Source organism: Carassius carassius, chromosome 17 (assembly GCF_963082965.1).
Source record: "Carassius carassius chromosome 17, fCarCar2.1, whole genome shotgun sequence".
NCBI classification, from domain to species: Eukaryota; Metazoa; Chordata; class Actinopteri; order Cypriniformes; family Cyprinidae; genus Carassius; species Carassius carassius.
In genome coordinates, this window is record NC_081771.1 from 7,555,572 (window position 1) to 7,573,943 (window position 18,372).

The 18,372-nt window shown below is 35.7% G+C and overlaps 1 long non-coding RNA gene across 1 annotated transcript; it reads left to right on the forward strand.

Moving 5' to 3' along the window:
- Positions 1–293: 293 nt before the first annotated feature.
- Positions 294–18,303, forward strand: LOC132160483 (uncharacterized). The gene is made up of 3 exons (XR_009438018.1): positions 294–347; positions 16,173–16,323; positions 18,210–18,303. It is a non-coding gene; the product is annotated as an uncharacterized LOC132160483 (long non-coding RNA).
- Positions 18,304–18,372: the final 69 nt, after the last annotated feature.

Genomic DNA, 18,372 nt, shown 5'->3' on the forward strand with positions numbered 1-18,372 from the left:
GTTTTGTGAAGAGCTAGTAAGTCTACCTGTAAGCAGTCATGAAGGAGTGTTTGGGAAACTTACTTGGAAACGATTTAGTAGCACAGTACAGTCTTGTAGGTGCAGAGACCAACACGTCTTGAAGGCCTAGCTGCAGGACTGACAAAAACAGGCATTAACCGTCTTTATTAACGAATAACCAAGTTAATCCCTTATCTGACGCGTAACATAATTATTTTAACTGTAGTAACATTTAACGATATCGATAGTTAAGATTTTATTTCAAAAGACTAATAATGATTTTTAAACCGTTTAGGACTCTCCCTTCTCGTCCAGTTTGATCGTAGATGCAACGTAGCCCGAAAAAGGTAAAACTTTATCAATACTCGTACTTCAGGTTATTAGAATTAGCATTAGGCCTAACGTTATGCATTTTATAGCTCTTGTAACTTCCCAGATGTTTGCAAATTGAGTTAAGGCTAGAAAAACAAATGTGTTTTAGTGTGAGATCTTTGTGTTTCGATACTGTTGTTTATCATTTGATATTTCATAAAAAATTATTTAAATAAATTATGTTCTTTTCTGTTCTTTTACATTTTATCCCAATTAAGCGGCTGAGAGAAAGCAATATTTCAAAGGATCTTTACAGTAACGTAGCTTTTTTTTCAGTGGTATTACTCTGCCATCTAGTGGTCACAATCCGTCAGTTTGATGTCTGGTCTTATTCCGTGTGCTTTTGTGGTCAAGTTCGGCCTACATTGTAGGGTGGGACTAAACGTCCCCATAAAAATAGTAAGACCTGAATTATACTTTTTTTGTGGCTTATGGTACCCACCGGCAAATCAGCTTAATATGAAGACGGAGACACTGCAGGTAAGAATGCAGTTTTTTCATGCACCTGTCAATTTTTAGATTTTTTGGCTTTTCATAAAGTGTTATTTCAGACTAATGGAAAGAAAACATCCAAAAGAATTTTTTAAGTATTTCTTTTATAGCACTTAATCTATTTGTGTCAATAGATTTCAATTTCAAGGATTTGAAAGAATTTCAAATATTTTTAAAGGCCGTTTTCTCAAAATGAGTTTCTTCTCCAGCACTGAGCCATAAATCTCCACTTCAGTAGCACGTACATCTAAGTTTTTTTTATATGTTTATAAGTATTTTCTGAATTATGGAGTGTACAAAAAGAGATGCACAGAATTCCCTTTGTAAAAACAATTGACTCTAATATGTCAATGACTCTAATATGTCATATGTCATATATGAAGAGAATATCTTGTTAAAAAAATTAAACAAGAATTTTGAAATGGACTTAATCCAGTGTTCAGATTTTTGTACTAGACATTTATGCAAATTAGCGCATATTTCACTAAATAATGCATCATTTGCATATTTAAACATAACATTTTAGAAAACTTGTAATACAAAAAATGTTTGCAATTATCAGTGTAATCAATCAACTTAGTAAGTAAGGTGATAACTTAGTTTTTTTTTTTACCCTATTCACCTGCAGTGTCTCGCCTTATTAAAGAAAAGGCAGAAATGTAAAAAGGTATTAGGGGTTCGTTTTCTGAGTAGAGCTCAGGTTAGGAGATAGATAAATAGATAGGTAGATAGATAGGACAAATCCTTAGCTCAGTATAAAAACAATAGATGTTACTGTGAAGTCCTCACCATTATAGAAGAACAAATGTGTAGGTGAAAAAATGAGTCTGCAGCCACAATCTTGCTACATTAACTCATTGACTGTGTCATTCGTTGAAGCATAGTGTATGGTGACTGGATTGCTTGTGACACTCGGCGGTCGCATGCCAATTTGTGACACTTATAGCTAAATTTCGATCATTTTCATCCTCATCATCATATCTAACAGTCTAGCTACTGTATTAAAGATATCGCAGACTGCTTTTCTGTCACTCTTCGCCCACCCTCAGTACAGACAGTTTCATAAGCCATGAAGGCCAGTGTTGTCTATCCTCACTGGAGCTTACATTTACATTTATATTATTTTTTTAGACAGACTTCATCATGCTAAGGAGATTTAAAAGACTTTGAGGCTTAGCTGGAAAGATGTTGCACTCAAGAGATCGTTAGGAGCATGGCAGCTGTCTAGCCACATGTTAATTAACATCTCATGCTGCTTTAAGACATAAGAAGGCCAAAACTATCACTTCTCTGTAGTTAGATTTTTTTTTTTTAATTGTCATGATATTAGTGATTATAACAACAATGCATTTGAGTGTCAGTTATATGCACATAGATGGCAATCAGTGATTTTGGCAGTGCTCTGAATTTGCTCTAATTGTGGCAAGTCTGTAGGTGGCGGCACTGTTTTAAAGACATGGAGTCTATGTAAACTTTTTTTTTCTCCTTGCATACAAAGTGACTACTCCCATGTCAACTGTAGTTACAGTATACCTACTATTATGCTTTTACATGTACGTGACTGTTAACTGCCTATGTTGGATTGTTCGTTAAGTGCTCTAGATGGGAGGCTTGTATGTCACTCCTATTTTAGTAGTGTAATTTATGCAAAGATGAATGTCTTTTCAGTATTTACTCACCCTTATGCTATTTCAAACTCCTTATTTTCTTTGTTTTGTAGATTAAGGGTGCTCTTTCTTCATTTATAAGCAGACAACGACCAATGTCCGTCACACTCTATAACCCTGTGAAATCACCATAAAGGTAACATAGAAGTAGTTTATTAAGCCTTATTTTTATTTATTTTATTATTATTATTTTTATTTTTTTGTCACCATTCAAAACTTTGTAGTTGGTAATAATAATAAAAAAAAAATATATATATTTTTTATTTATTTTAATTCTCACCAAGGCTGCATTTATTTGCTCAAAAATACAGCAAAACAATAATCTTGTTAAATAGTATTAAACATTTAAAATAACTGTTTTACATTTTAGTGTATTTTAAAACATAATTTATTCTTGTGATGGCAAAGCTGAATTTTCAGCAGTTATTACTTCAGTTTCCAGTGTCACACAATCCTTCAGAAATCATTCTAATAATATGCAGAAACATTTCTTATCATCATTTAGTGAAAACATTGAAACTTTGTGCTCTTCATTATTTTTGTGATACATATTTTGTCAGCATTCTTTAATGAATAGAAAGTAATAATAAAAAAACACACAAAAAATATAAATATTTGTAGTAATATAAATTGAATGCATCCTTGCTGAATAAATGCATTAAACTTACTTACCCCAAACTTTTAAAGGGAAATATATGAGTAAGCGAGTATTTGTGATGAGATGAAAGATGTGATAATCAAATGTTTCCTGTAAGGTCTTTTGTTCTGAGACATTCAAATTGATGGACATGGAAGTCAGCAGGACTGCGTTTGCTACATCATACTGCGGGTGCCTTGCCAGGATATTTCATTAAAACAGAACTGTATTTATAGGCTATCCGTCTGAATAATTTATCTGAAAGTTGAAAAGGCTCAGGCCGAGAGCTAGCTAGGGCCGTGCAAAGCCTGTGAACAGCAGGCCTGTAGACGAAGTTATTAGAGCAGAAGCTGTCTTCAAAGGGGAAGCACAAAGCAACATATTTTACAGTGGGGAAAATTCCAGAGAGGCTTGTGTCCCATTCATTTTATCCTCTGATTACTTTCAGTAAGAGTTTTCGGTGCTTCAAGTTTGCCCCATGCATATTTCTCAGATGATATTGGTTATTTATGTTAAGAGCAATCATTCAGTGTTATGTGCTCTGGCCGATTTCACCATGCATAATTCAGAATGAAAGCTGTGTTTTCCTGTTCAAAACTTGCCGGAATGATCCTAGAGTGTTCCTAGATGGGCCAAAGTCATAAGAGGCCATCCCAAGTCTCTAGATATAGATATAATGAATTGATTTATTACAAAATAGAATTGATGGAGCTAAATTGTGTTATCTAATTGTCTGCAAACATTCTCCATGATTTTGTCATGATATTCCATTTAGCATATTATATCGCCATCAAACCTTGGTGCAGATGGTAATCAAGCCTGCGAAACGGGTCTCCACTGTGTTTGACTGTGATAAGCACTATGCAATTGAAATATCATGAAATGTCACATAAATATTCAGCCTGCTCCTCTGCTGAGCTACGTCTGAGCTGGACAACAACAGCTGTGCTCTTACAACTTCATTCGGATCCAACCGCATCACCATAATTATGTAAATATGGTAATTGGGCATCTGTTGCCTGGAGTCATCTCACACTCTTGACAGCTTCTCACATGTCCTTTCTCTATCTCTGTGGTATTTCTCTTGGGTCTGCGATATGCCCGATGAACTCAACATATGGCTCAGAGATGAAAGAATACAGAGACGCTTCGTATATGATCATGATTCATATATGAAGGTGTTGCTTGAAGTGAATGTGAATCATCTGGTTCGTGATTCGGTTCATTTAGAGGTGAAGTGTTTGTGTTCTGACATGTATGGACTGGATGAGTAAAAGTCTAGTGACGGTTTTAAAGCTGGTCTAATTAGTAGACTGAATTTTTCTCTGTACCGTTTAGTGTTTGAGTATGGTTTGTGTTGTAAGGGGAAGCAGGAAGGTTGATATCAGGTGAGCTTTCGAGGGGAATATCCTCCTGGGGTACTTTGCGATAAATCTTTAAATCCCTTTTAAGCTAGTCAGAGTCCCATCTCTCCCTTTGAAAAGCTTCTCATCTCTCTCTTATGGGAGATCCATCAGCCTCCAGGCAAACTGGCTGCCTGATCTCCCTATCTGTTGGTCTAGTAGTGCATCTAAAGCCAGTAAAAGCCACACCGCATGTTCTTTACATATTTGAAATAGTCATGAAGTTATTTTTTATATAGAATTTTAGCCTGTGAAAAGGGTAAGTACAAATCTGAACAACTAACCCAAATTGGGCAGCAGATAAAATCCTTATTATTGAGCTATATACTGTAAAAAAAGACAACATATGCTCATCTACATTATTTGTAATAGAATATATTCTCGCCACTCTTGTTAGAAGCTGTTGCTTGATCTGCTGTGATGTCACGGTCATTCAAGTGAAAACCTTTCATTAACGCCTCACGAGGAGGAATTCTCCACTCAATTAAGTGCGTGCGCCAGCAGCTTCAGTTAGACGTCATGCGGACGTGTGTGGTTAATGAGCGGGCCCTGCTGCCCACATGCAGGTGTGGGCAATAGTGATAGAGCAGAGTAAGGATCAAAGATTCATCCGTGCCGAAAAGAAGGACAGGCTGCCTTTGAAATGTGCAACATGGTTCCTTTGGAATGTGTCCTCAAAGAGAGCAATTTTGTAGCTTTTATTGTTCTAAATTGAATGGGAAACCAGGGCTAGCTTTTGACGAAGTACATATTTCTCAGTTTATTTTTAGAAGTCAATTTCTGTATCCATTCTTTATAAGAAAAAAATATTAATTTAAGACATTCACAGGAATATGTTATCGCACTGAATGAAGTAAGATGTAAAAAAGGGAGTATGATGTTTATTGAACTTATTGAAACAACATTTTTTTATTTAAAAAGAAAAAAAAACTTATTTAAAATTATATTTTAGTGCTTCTGCGTACACTCCCAAAAGTTTTCCCCCAAGAAACATATCTTGCATAAGCACTGAAATATAGTTTTTCCATCCATCTCCTATTTTTCCATCAACTGTTTAATGTGTGCAAAAGTTTTGCAAAGCTTTTTGGGGAATGCAATACATTTGCAGATTAATGCAAAGCCAATCACACTGTACTGTTTTTGTGAATACCAACGTTAATTACAACAAAAGCCACATTCCAACATATCTGTGTATAATAGGCTGTTTTAGGGCTTTTTGAATTTTTTAAAGTAATACGGTAAAACAGGAAATGGCAAAAAAGACATTTTTTTAGGGAAGCTACTTTGAGCTCTACTTTTTTGAAAAGGTGATTATCAACACTTCTGATAATAATTAATTTAAATTAACCAAGTGAACAGATTTATAGTGAATCAATATGTGTTGTGTTCCTTACTTTAAAATAAACTGGTGTGATTGCTCTTTTATTATCGACTGAATAAGTGCAAACTCTGCTCTGGGCATTGGTGCACACCAAACAAGCTTGCCAAGACCCCTGAAAAGGAGAACTGAACTAACTAAATGTAAACACACCCTTATTGTTACCCAGTGTAGTGAATTGATTTCACTTATTTGCCCAAGAGTTTTTCCAACCATAAACTAGGCGATTAAACTTGACATAACAAGCACTGCTTGAAAAAATAAAACATTTGTGTAACTGAGCTTTTGACTTTAAACCCTGAAGTTGCAGAGATTTATCCCTTGTGCCCTGAACTCTTTTATAACAATTAATTAAAATTCTTTAAAATGCCTCACTTAAAGAGCTAGTGTTAGACATTACTGTGTTATTGTGAGTTTTAAAATATTTGAATTGACGAAAAAGTAGACTGGAAGGCCTGTAAACATCATTAGTATTTGCTTTTAAATAAAAGATAATAGCATCGACATTTGGACATTTGGGAATCGTATGGCTCTGCTAGCACATGTCTCCAACAAAGCAGCGTGAGCAGCACATCACAAAACATCACAACATATAATATTCATATCCCCCAACTACACAGCTATTCAAGTCCATCTGAGGACTTCTGTTTGTCATCAAACACGCCTGCCAAACATGTTACAATACATAAAAACAGCACCACTGTGCTGTCTGTGCTGTTTGTGCACCTCTAACCCACAAGTGCTATGATTCAGAGAGATGTTGGACAAGTTTTAAAGATGCTCGATAAACAGCAATAACTGATGCCACTCACAAGTTGTTGTAAATTTAGGTTGAGTGTGGCTGTTTCATGAGAATATAAGGCTTGAAGAACTGAGAATAGTGCTGACTATTCACTTAAGCAAAGAGCACTGATAAAATATTTATATGTGTGTTTTTGGTTCCAGAGGCAATGGGAAATGTAACAGTAAAAACTCAACTCTGCCTGAGAAAGTAAAAGATAAATGACAAAACTGGATATGGCTTGTCTTGCAACTAAATATTAGTCACAATGTTTAAATATGTGCAAGTAAATGAAAGGTGACTGTGAAAATTTGTTAAAAGTGAAGAATTTAAATGTACACTACTATTTAAAAGTCAGTAAGATTGTGTGAAATCTTTATATATATATATATGTGTGTGTGTGTGTGTGCCACAATAACACCAGTGTGTAAAACTCTCATATTTTAAAGATTCTATGCTGCGAATTTTGAATATTTCTCATGCTTTTGAAAATCCAGCGTTTAGTTGATCCTGATAAGCGCTTGTCATCACAGTTGTAAACACAATGGCTTTCTTCTTTCGTGAGGGGGTTTGGTGTCATGGCATTTTTGCTTCCAGGCTGAATATTGAAGAACACATCACACATGTCTACCGGAAATCCTGTATAATTCAACCAATCCGACGACAACTTCGAAACTCCTAACGTGTTTCAACTCTGTGTGCCATATGCATCAGACATTCAGACAACGGTCTGTGGACGTGACATATGAGGCTGAGACTACAGGTGAATAAACTGACATAATCAGACATGTGGGAAAACTAGGTCACTGGCACATGAGGGAAGAAAACACAACAAAAGTCTGCAAATCTGACAGATCAATCCCCTCTCCGAAGGTGCGACCTAGCACCACAGGAACAAAGGGAGGGATAGAGGGGGACCCAGGTGGAGGACAACGGAGTGGATGTGGGATGGTGACAGGGGATGGCAAAGGGCTGGTAGGAAGGCAGGTAGACAAATAATGGAGGTTTGGGCAGAGGACAGACACCCGGGAGGAGGATGACAAACAGAGTCCAGGGTGAAGACGACAGAGGAAGGAGCCAGGAAGGAAACAGGAGCAGCCAGAACAGATCAGATGGATGGAGGAGCCAGGTGGGACCCAGGCCACAGCCATGATGGTGTCCCATGGTGAAGCCGACGGCACTCAGAGACTGGAGGCAGAGACAAGGGATCCTCCAGACAAGAAGCCGATGGAGACTGGAAGACCCGCAGCGATCCCACCACACAGATGGTGGGCTGACAGGAGACAGTGGTGTAGATGGTGAGAGGGAGGCTAGGCGGGAGTTCAGGATGATCAGAGGTCTTAGGAACAAGTAAAAATTTAAAAACTCAGCGGTGGTGCAGTGGGCGTAGCTTTATTCCAAGCCCTCGCACTCCCGTACTTCTTCCACCGGCTCGCCCTCAGTAGCCAGCTCTTGCACCTGGTCTGACGATTCAGGCTCTGGGGTGATCCTAAGCTCTGTTGCTCCATTTGGTGATGGCTCAACAGTCGCGGCAGTCTCTGGCTCTTGCTCCATGCAGCGGGGTGATTTTGGCCTGGGCTCTGGGTCGAGCGGCATTCAAGATTGGGGCCGGACGCTCTCTAGACAAAGGATGATAACCTCCCTCCAGTTCAGTCCTGTGGTGTCTGGAAGGTTTAGGGGCAGTGGGTGTTTGCCCCGATCTTGAACAGGGACTTTCGATGACTCTCGTCATCGATGGTGGTGGTGAAGGCGAATCAGCTGAAGTCCCTTGTGAGCCAGATCGGCGAATCTTGCGACGAGCTCCGTGAAAAAAAAAAAAACGCAGACACTTTTAAAAATGAAAAACAAAACATGCCGCGCACTTTCACTTTCTTGGTCCGGTATGCTATGGGGAGATAAACCCATGAAGAAAATGAAGATAAATACAAATAGTAAATCCACACAAGGGTAAATACAGGACAGAACAGGCAGGAGACACACATAGGGACATAGTCACACATGACATCAACAATACTAGATGAGGGACAACAGAATATTGTCATATATATTTAAATATATGTATGCTTCAAATAAATGCTCATTAACTTTCTATTCATTGAAAAATCCTGGGGAAAAAAAGTCAAAGAAAATAGTATGGTAACCACAAATATATTATGCAGTAACAGTTTTCAACATTAATAATAAAAATTAATCTGTCTTTATTTTCATTTTATTGAAATCCGAGAAAGGCACCAAATCAGCATTTTAGAATAATTTCTGACAGATCATGTGAAACACTAGAGTAATGGCTACTGATAATTCAGCTTTGATATTACACACATAAATTCCATTTTAATATTAAAAAAGAAAACAGTTGTTTGACTTCTATCCAAAAAAATAAAAAAAGATATTTTAAGCAATGGTACTTTCAAAGGTATGCTTCTCACTCAACGCTATTGTAGCTTTAGATTTCAAATATAGTATACACAAGACATAACTACTTTTATTATTTATTTATTTATTTTTGCAGCTTGACAACCGTGGTCACTATATGCGTTCACTGTATGTAGAGAACAACCTGAACATTCTGCCTAACATCTCCTTTTGTATTCCACGGAAGAAACAAAAGTCATACATGTTTAGAGCAACATGAAGGTGAGTAAAAGCAGGAGGTAAAGTAAAAAATTCAGAGTAAGGGGGTGGGGGTGCAATTTTTTATGGTTTGCTAGATCATTGCGTGTACACAAATATGATTACTCAAAAACCCTTACAACAGCAAAAGTGTGCTACAGCTCAGCTTGCTCGCATCATTCATTCAAAAACATGCTGCATGTGTTTAACTGATATAAATGCTTTAGGCACCACTAACATTAAACACTGGACTGATACCAGCTCCTCTCTCCCAAATGATGTAGGCTATTTAAACATTAAAATGCAGAGAGCACATCTGACCAAGGCTCTCTTGTGTGAGGAGCATTTCACACAGGACACATTCTTGCGTTTAAAAGCAGCTTTGGCACAGTGCAGAAGAATCGAGCCGAACACAAAGATCCCAAAGCACGCTTTTAAAAGTTAAACTTATTTTTACTTAAAAGAGACTTTAAAACTCTGCACTAATGCTGCAGACTCTAAAAGCAGTGTCACTGCAGTCAAAGTTGTTCATCTAGTGCATGTTTACATAGATAATAATGTGATGGACACAAAATTGCACTCTGTGGGAATGGCCTCTAACAATAATTTATTAGCAGATATCTAAAAACGTGTTTCAAATACTAAGTATTTGTAGCCTGTCACATTGTAAACCGTATTAACATTCTTATAAAAAAATATATGGTTCTTTTTTCATTTATATATATACTGTTTAAATGTTTGAGGTTTCTATAAAATTTTTGAAAGAAGTCTTATCAAGGCTGCATTTATTTGATCAAAAATACAGTAAAACCATAATATTGTACACACACACGTCTATTCTAATACTTAATCATTTATATTTCAATATATTAAAGTGGCAGTTTTTTCTTTACATCTTTGCAGTGTATTTTCCAAGTAATTTAGGTCTACTGTATTTACCTAGTCATAAAAAAGCACTTTCTTCTGTATAAAAGGCGTAGTTTTGGTAGATGTGCACTCTGTCCCCTCAGGCTGTCAGCTGGGTCTCTATTTTTAGCGAAACGCCTTTGCAATTTAGTTGAACAGTGTGCACAAATGTACTCCGTGTTTCTATGGACTTTGGGCACGCGTGCTCCATGAGTTTGACTTTAGGCCTCACGTGTACACATGTGTTTTCACCTCTATATTTAAAGAACATGTCCATTAAGACCGCTCTTCCTACTACTTTCACATATTCTCTGCGGTCCTGACTTTACACAACAGAAAATCCTGCTGCACTTCATAAATCTTCCAGAAAGAATACAAAGGCATTTAATAATAGCTACATGTTTTCCTTCCATTTTTCTCTCCTGATTTTTTCCTATTGCTAAGTCACTGAAAGACTCTCGCTCTCTCGATCTATCACTCTCACTCTCTCTCTATCTCTCTCTCTCCCTTTCTCACTTCCACTTTATTTAACAGCATTAATAACTGAGCGTCCTTGGGAGGTTAATTAGAGGGAACTTCTGCTGGCATCCATATTTCAACAGTTGCATATGTAATTATCTTTTTAATTAGTACCCCATTACAAAGCATCAGCCTTCACCTTGTGTTTAAAGACTTCTTTGTGGCTAGTGTAATGTCTTAATTAAGTGTTGGATATAAGAAGCGGATGAGATAAATGTGTTTACTTCATTCACATTGTATTGTTTAAGATAGACTGCTGTTTAGGTCATATTTTGGTTGTTTATTTCATAATTAGGTGGCCTGAAGGACTATCAATTCATCAAGAAAAACTAATAATGCCTCTCGAGGTGGATATAAATGACATTGTAAGTAAACCCACAATATACCATAAGAAAATGCAGTAAATCCTTAAAGAGACATTTATGCTGGCATTTTTAGAGTAAAGGACAGATTGAAGATATTTCTCCAGAAGCCCACAAAGGCTAAATTGACAAATGAGATGAAGCCCAATAGGGTGACATTGACTAAGAACCAGGAAGTAAGGTTATCAGCTACAGAACAGGAAAGCTATCAGAGGTAATAAAGAAGTCGAGCCTCTGGCAGGTGAAATATCACTAAGGGACAAGGATGAAAAACTAGTCTTTCTAGGAGGTTGATGTGTGTGTGCATGTGCGTCCCTGCGAGTATGTGTAAATGTGTTTGAGATCGAGTGTGAGGCACTGTTCTTTCTTTTACCTGAGGTGCTTGGCCATCGAGGAGAATAGATTGTGTTATGCTTCATTGCCTGGCTCAAGCAAACATCCATCATTACTGCCCCATACAGGCACCCACAGGATTCCCTGGTAATATAGGTTACACACACTGTGGCTGTGACAATTCAGGCCATATATTTCCCACACCTATCATATGCTCATCACCCAGATAGCTATAATAGCCATTGATTCAACATAGAGTCAGTCAATGTCTGTCAATAAAACAACCTTAAAGGGATAGTTAACCCAAAAATGAAAACTCTGACAAGGTCACTTGCGCAAATCATTTAAAGAGATAGTTTACCCAATAGTTAAAATAAACAGACTCAGTAACCAAACCATTTTAGTGACCAATCACTTTCATTGTATGGGCAAAAATCAGAGAAATTTCTCAAAATATCTTCTTTTGTGTTCCACAGAAAAAAGAAAGTAATAAAGATTTGGAATGAAAGCAGGGTGAATAAATTATGACAGAATTTTCAATTTTGGGTGAACTATCCCCTTAAATGTTATACCTTTCATAGATGTAAGATGGAAAGGTTTGATATGTTAAGTGAATGCTCTTGAAACGGATGCATTTGGATGCTGCGACAGTTCCATGGGTTCTTCTAAACTGTCTCTGTTTCTGGCTTGGAAGCCTGGGATGTGTCATGAAAGGACAAACATTTGTTCGCACAAATCTCAGCTCACGTTGCACTGATTTAAATTCTCTCTCTCTTTCTCCCTTCCTCACGATTTCTCTCCCTCTTTCTCTCCCTCAGTATGGTGTTGTCCTGCATCAGCTGTCAGGAGTTTGAGAGAGAGTGCTTCATTTTGCCTCACTCAAAAGAAGTGAAAAGGAAGTGCAGTTTTACCTTCCAGCTCCAAAAAAAAAAAAAAAAAAATACTGTGTAAATATCAGAGTTTCTGCTTCAGCAGGATTTTCTAAATTAGAGAAAAGAGCAGAGGCCTCCCCAAAAGACTAAGGTAATTTAATAATGTAACATGGAATACATTATTCTTTCACATTACTGCATCTTGCGTTAAGTAATTGTCGTTATAAATCATGGCATTGTGAAATATAGCATATGCAAAATAGCTGAATCTCTTTATTTAGCATTAAATTAGGGCTTGTGTGGTTCATTTTTTTCACTCTCTGTGGGAATGATCTTAAAAGCATGAAGTAGGTTACCAGATGTTATTGAAATTCAAATTAATGCAGATGCCCTGGAGCATAATATATGTTTAACCCAGTAAACATCATAAAAGGTCAGATTGCCTTTCTCGGATTTCAGGCTTATGATTAAAAAAAAAGAAAAAAAGGTTGTACTCACAGCAAGAGCTGGAGATGTTAGGTTTACATACAGTATGATGAATATTTTCTTATTAATTATGTCTTTTTCACACTGCCGCTACAATGTTAACACACTGATTCATCAAAAAACAACAAATAATTGGAAAAAATGGTACTTCAAAATTTTGCCATTTTTACAATGTTTTTTAAAAGAGTAAATATAAAAGGGGCAAATATTTATGAAGGAGTTCCTGGAAGTTGGTATTTCTGTGGCTGTTCAAACAATAATTATGAACATTCCTGACATTTAAAAATGCAAGACTTCCCAGAATTTCCCAGACATTTTAGAAAGAGTTCCCAGAATTATTTTTCAAGTTGTTTAACTACTATTAGATTCTTTGTTTCCAGAGCTTCAGTGAATTTGAAAGTGTTCATATTCTCTTCAAAGACATTCATGTGGCCAGCTTGACCAGTGTCACTCGTAGGGAATCAGTGTGTATATGTGTATATCTGCATGTTTGGAGGACAGTAATGTCATAATGCCTCCAGCTAACCTCTTTAATGAGGGAAGCTCCTTATTACTGCCGTATGCTGTGCATCTGCCAAAGGGGCTTGTGTCAGGGGTAAACAGGCTACAGAGGAAGGGGAAGGCACATCAAAGTGAGAAATGCAGGAGATAAAGGGAGAAAATGGATGAATCTGTTGAGTTTGATGGCAGCTTTCCATTGGAAGGATTACGAATGGTGCTGTGTGTTAGCAGCAGAGGCAGAGAGGTTTGTTGTCCCTTTTAAGCCTCAGTGTTTTCCCCATTGAGCATGATGTAATGCCTTTTTTCCCTCTGGCCTTAAACTATCAGTGCAGTGTTTTCTTTGATTAAGGGATTATATCAAGTAAATAACATTTTTGTTGACGTTTTGAAATGAAAGAGTTGTTTTAGTTCTAAAAACACTACTTTAAGTCTCTGATCTCAAAATTAAAAAGACTGTCTATTGAAACTAAATGGCAAATTGTCTTGTTTGAAGTATGTTAACACAAGACTGCCCACATTAAATTGACCAGATGTTGTGATAAATGCAGGACAGTACCACTTTTTTTTAAAGCCATGTCATTTATGAGGTAGTTATAGTATGAAAATCGCATAACTAGGAAAATTTTTTTTTCATTTGTTTCATTGGTAATGATAATTTCTACATAAACTAATGCATTTTTAACTAGGCAAGTGTAAGAATTAACAGTAGTATGTATACATTAAAATAAATGTATTATGAACAAATATTAATTACCAGTGATCAACTGTATATTTATAAATTAACATTAAGGTGATAATTAATATACAGCACAAAGGGTTTTGGTGGTAAGATGTTTTTTTTTAAAGTATAAGTAAAATAATAAGTACAATAATGTAAATATAATAATATACTCACCAAGTGTAAATTTATTTGAAAAAACAAAAACACAATTGTCAAAAATGCAGCAAATAAATTTAATATTTAAATTTAAAAGGACAAACTTTTCAGCAGTAAAATAATTTTAAAATGTTGATTTGGTGTTTTGTTATTATTATTATTATTAATCAAAGTTGAAAACAGATGTGCTCCTTAATATTTTTGTGAAAACCTTGATAAATAAAAACCACCATTAATTTGAAAATGGAAATAGAAAATACAAAAAAAAATTGTCACTTTTGAATAATTTTAATGGGTACTTGATAGATATAGATAGATAGATAGATAGATAGATAGATAGATAGATAGATAGATAGATAGATAGATAGATAGATAGATAGATAGATAGATAGATAGATAGATAGATAGATAGATTTGTATTAAATTAATAAATACAAATCGTGTTGACCTCAAGCTTGTGATATACTGTGGTACTACATTTTAAAAGTACTTTAGTATACATTTGTGTATATTAACTAAATTCTTATTGAACCTTATGTTACCAGATGCTTTTACAGTAAAGATTAAAAAAATATATTTTTACATTATTGATTCAATTTTTTTTTATAGCATACAGTATGTATACGGTGCAGGATGCTGTGAAGTGCCATGTTCCATTTCATTAATATTCCATTAGATCTCAGCATCTGCTCTCTAAACACATTTGCAATGCATCATGTGAATCTACCATAAAGTTACATTATACCTGAACATCATAAATACCTCCAGGATTCAGCAGGAGCTGGTCAGTGTGAAGGTGCAGGAACAGAAGAAAATGTAATCATTAGTGACTCTTCTCTGGCTCAGGCTGTCACATGATCACCACCATGTGACTGCCGCGGGTTCTGCTGGCCCTCCTTGTCAGCCCAATTTACCATCATGCCAGCGCACTCTTGGCCCATGACAGCAGTGTGTACATGAATACATGTTTCAGTGCCAGGGTTCTGTTTACAGGAGGTTAAAAGATAGAAAACCTTCGTCCTAGGGGACTGCGGGAGTCAATATGTTTTGATCCTACCATAATAGTATGAGCAGAAAAACATACACATAATAAAAAATAAAGTTTAATAAAATAGGTTCTTAAAAAATAAAAACCTAAACCATATATATCAGAATTTCAGACCAGAATGTCATGAGGACTAAATGCTAAACGGCTACCAGTTACCAGCCCTAATCTTTATTAACTATTGCACACATGAAATGCAAATAATACATTTTTGATACTTGGGTCATTTTGCCACAGAAACTATGCTTAAGTTTGTCACTTTATTTATTATTTAAGCCATTGTGAAGAACAAATCAAATTTTTGGTAGCTCTAAATTCCATGAGCCTCTGATTTGCAGATTAGTCAGTTTTTGGGGACAGATGTTTTAACACAGTCAAGGTCTTTCTGTTTATGAAAACTGATGGATTCCTGGCCTTGTGGGGGTGTTGAAGACATTAGCATCGCATTGACTGTCTTGGCAGCATAAGGATAAACGTTAAACATTTCAAGGCCATTTTTTCTGTATGAGAGACTTGCATGTTTGTTCAAGGACTTTTTCAAAACAGCCTGACATTATTTCTACTAGGATAGTGCAAGTTTCTTCACTTTTATAATCATGTTCTTATAACATCAAGAGCATCATGACATTTGACCTCCAGGTTCAAGTAATTTGTACACCACAATCTCTTTATTTAGACTTAGATTAAATTACAGAGTATAAAGTATGCGTTTTAGTTATCAAGATATAGATCTACGTAAAAGATTCTGTTGCAGGGCACTTGACTAACTTCAGCATCTAGTTTTCAGTTTTTGACCGTGATTAATGATAAAAAGTGTGGCATTAGGCATTAGGTGCATGACGTACGTTACTGTTCACTAAAACTCTGATGTTGCAGCTGTTTTGGAGACCTTCATGATCTCTTGTACATATTGTTCCTCTGTTATTGACAGCAGGAGCCAAGGCTGTCAGGATCTCAGCCAAGAGAACATAAGCTGCTACCCTTGCAGAACCAAACGTAATAGCCATGGGGGATCCTTCATATTTATGGACCTTTAAGGTTAAGAATTTGGTCTTTTAAGGACTGTGGCATTTCAATGCAAGGTATGGTCTAAATTGCATTATTTCCCAACCTGAAAATGATATTGGTTTATTATCAGTCTCATAAAGGATATTCAACATAAAACCAAAATAGTATTTTAAGTTTAGAGGGTGAATTAAATTTCAATGAAATATCTGCTCTGCAATGTAGTGTAACATACATGTACAGAAAAAGACTGGTATTGTGCACATTGTGCTTATTGAGTAATGAGATGCTAATTTTCCCCAGTCTCCATTGGGTATTCCACCACCCTTCTTTTAATTTCTCTTTAGAACAACTTACATAAAAGAGTTAGAAGAAATATGCTTTACAAGAACTTTTACAAGCTTTAAGAAGGTCCCTCTTTTTCATAATATGATAAGCATTTAAATATTTGACTTGAATAATAGTTGCATCAATTGTATATTTGAATTATTTTTGTCACCCAAAATATGCAACTTATCCTTACAAATAAATATATATATATATATATATAAATATGTATGTGTGTGTACTTGCATATTAACGTAATAATAATAATAAATATCGCTTCTCTTGTTGTATTCTTACATAAAAATCTGCTTTGTTTTGGACTGTTTATGCTTGTAAACAGTGCTTGATCTGTACATATTTCTCACCTGATTCTGATGAGACGACTTTTTCACTGTAGGCTTTTTTGCAGTTCGCTTGAATAGTCCTTCAGTCTATAAATCAATTTTAAGATGATAAATGTTTAATGTAGTCTCTCAATTAATAGTTGTTGTTTTTGGCCTGAAATGATATATTTGACCTGACTGCAAATTGTCAAATGAAAATGACAAAATGAAATGCAAGCAATTTAATCACAAATACTAGACATAAATAATAGTTTGTGCGAGAATCAAAAATTTGTTAGAATATCCATAGCATTTTACAGTGGTTTTAATCAGACCAATACTAATGTCTTCTGCCAAAGCTCAGTTCCAGTGCCACAGCTGTGGCAAAATCCAGTTCATTGGTTATGGCCTGATTGAAACTTCAGCCTAAATTAATCAAGTAGATTGAAGTTGCAGTCTAAACAAAGCAAAAACAATCAATGACACTCTAAAATAAATGGGCGATGAAACATTCTTAAATGAGAAGAGTCTCAGAGGCGAGCTAAAATTGAATTAAAGTCAAACATTAATTTAGGTTATTGGAATTTTAACTGAATTACAAGACAAGTAATTTACTGAACCTCAGAACCATTTATAGGAAGAAGAAACTGCACAAAATATGATGCTGTGATCCAACCTGTTCCATAAACTGTTCCATTTTAATTAAATTGTGCTCACAATGTTCATATTTTTATCAATATTTGAATGTAGTAGAATGTTTTAACATTTAACATTTAACATTTGTAAAATGTTTTAACATTTTATTGTTTTATTTATAATATTCATTTGAATATTAATTTCCTGCTTTTGGAGGCCAAGCATGCCTATTGACTCCCTATAGATAGTTTTATACATTGACAATTCACCAACATATGTATATTTTGAATATTTTTAAAATTATTTGCTTATGACATAATTCATTTTATTTGCAGTGCAGAATATTTAGTTTGACATGCAAAAACTTTTAGGCATAAAAAACATACAAGGACATCAGAGGGCAAAGTCTAACATCCACATTTAAAACACCAAGGAGTGGGTGGAATAATTGGTGTTGGATGTAAACACATCCCTGCTGGTCTTTATTGTATCAACCATTTCTGTATTCATGAGGTTTAACAATGCAATGGGGCACTCGGTAATCTGTTATGACACCACAAGACACTTCTACACTTTCTCTGCCTGCCGAACACCCACACAAAACCATTCTGATAGCATGGGGAACACAGCACGAAATAATTGATATGCTCTGTATGTGTATTTTTTTTCACCCTCAGTTTGACACCTGCTGAGGGTAGCAAACCAGAACGTGATGGCATAAAATCCAAATGCATCCAGACAAAGATGTTTCTATCAGAGAACATGAGGTAGGATAAGGTTACTGATTTCACCAGAGTTTCTATTTTAGTTTTAGATAAACAAAATAGTTTAAATATTTAA